Source organism: Monopterus albus, unplaced genomic scaffold (genome assembly GCF_001952655.1).
Source record: "Monopterus albus unplaced genomic scaffold, M_albus_1.0 scaffold333.1, whole genome shotgun sequence".
Classification (NCBI taxonomy): domain Eukaryota; kingdom Metazoa; phylum Chordata; class Actinopteri; order Synbranchiformes; family Synbranchidae; genus Monopterus; species Monopterus albus.
This window is the reverse complement of record NW_018128213.1, coordinates 345,208-346,982: the sequence shown is the minus strand read 5'-3', so window position 1 is coordinate 346,982 and position 1,775 is coordinate 345,208. Positions and strand designations below refer to the sequence as shown.

At 55.4% G+C, this 1,775-nt stretch overlaps 1 protein-coding gene across 1 annotated transcript in view; it reads right to left on the bottom strand.

The window, feature by feature from the left end:
* LOC109974413 (ubiquitin carboxyl-terminal hydrolase 47-like) overlaps positions 1-1,775 on the bottom strand; it is a 5,881-nt gene that overhangs the window by 2,250 nt on the left and 1,856 nt on the right. The window lies entirely within an intron of this gene.

Here is a 1,775-nt window from a genome sequence, read left to right as displayed (position 1 = left end):
TCCCCCGGTCAACAAGAGGGTCGCTTCCCTGTGCCTTCGGGTCGGGGATAGGTCTCTCACTGCCGTTTGTGCCTATGAGCCGAATGGCAGTGTAGAGTACCCGGCCTTCCTGGAGTTCCTGGGAAGGGTCCTGGAAAACGCTCCAACTGGGGACTGGGGGATTTCAATGCTCACGTGGGCAGCGACAGTGACACCTGGAGGGGCGTGATTGGGAGAAACGGCCCCCCTGATGTGAACCCGAGTGGTGTTTTGTTATTGGACTTCTGTGCTAGCCACAGTTTGTCCATAACGAACACCATGTTCAAGCATAAGGGTGTCCATCAGTGCACATGGCACCAGGACACCCTAGGCCGGAGGTCGATGATCATCTTTGTGGTTGTTTCATCTGACCTCCGGCCGTATGTCTTGGACACTCGGGTGAAGAGAGGGGCGGAGCTGTCAACTGATCACCACCTGGTGGTGAGCTGGATCCGATGGCAGGGGAGGAAGCTGGACAGACTTTGCAGACCCAAACGTATTGTGAGGGTCTGTTGGGAACATTTAGCAGAATCCCCTGTCAGAGAGATCTTCAACTCCCACCTCCGGCAGAGCTTTGACCAGATCCCGGGGGAGGCTGGAGATATCGAGTCTGAGTGGACCATGTTTTCCACCTCCATTGTCAATGCGGCTGTTCAGAGCTGTGGCCGTAAGGTCTCCGGTGCCTGTCGTGATGGCAATCCCCGAACCCAGTGGTGGACAACCGGAAGTAAGGGATGCGGTCAAGCTGATAGAGTACTTTTGAGCCTGATTGGCTCTTGGGACACCTGAGGCAGCTGACGGGTACTGGCAAGCCAAGTGGACTGCAGCCCAGGTGGTTGTGGAGGCAAAAACTCGGGTCTGGGAAGAGTTTGGTGAGGCCATGGAGAGGGACTATCGGTCGGCCTTGAAGAAATTCTGGCAAACCGTCCGGTGCCTCAAGAGGGGGAAGCAGTGCCCTGCCAAAAAACTGTTTACAGTGGAGGTGGGCAGCTGTTGACCTCAACTGGGGACATTGTCGGATGGTGGAAGTAATACTTTGGGGATCTCCTCAACCCCAGTGTCATATCTTCCAATGAGGAAGCAAAGGCTGAGGGCTCGGAGGTGGATGCGTCCATCACCCAAGCTGAGTACCTTAAGTCTCTGGACGTTGTGGGGCTGTCTTGGCTGACACACCTCTGCAACGTTGCATGGCAGTTGGGGACAGTGCCTCTGGACTGGCAGACCGGGGTGGTGGTCCCTCTTTTCAAGGAGGAGGACCGGAGAGTGTGTTCCAACTATAGGGGGATCACACTCAGCCTCCCAGGGAAAATCTATGCCAGGGTACTGGAGAGGAGAATTTGACTGATAGTCGAACCTCAAATTCAGGAGGAACAATGCGTTTTTTTTCGCCCTGGCCGAGTTTGCCCAAACAGTCCACATGTGTTACGTGGAACTGGAGAAGGCATTCAACTGTGTCCCTCGCGGCACCCTGTGGGGGGTGCTCCAGGAGTATGGGGCACAGGGCCCTTTGCTAAGGGCTGTCCGGTCCCTGTACGCCCGGACCAGGAGCTTGGTTCACATTGCCGGCAGTAAGTCAGACTTGTTTCCGGTGCATGTTGGACTCCAGCAGGGCTGCCCTTTGTCACCAGTTCTGTTCATTATTTTTATGGACAGAATTTCTAGGATCACAGGATCTCGTCTCTGCTTTTTGCAGATGACGTTGTCCTGTTGGCTCCATCAAACCAGGACCTCCAGCGTGCACTGGGGCGGTTTGCAGC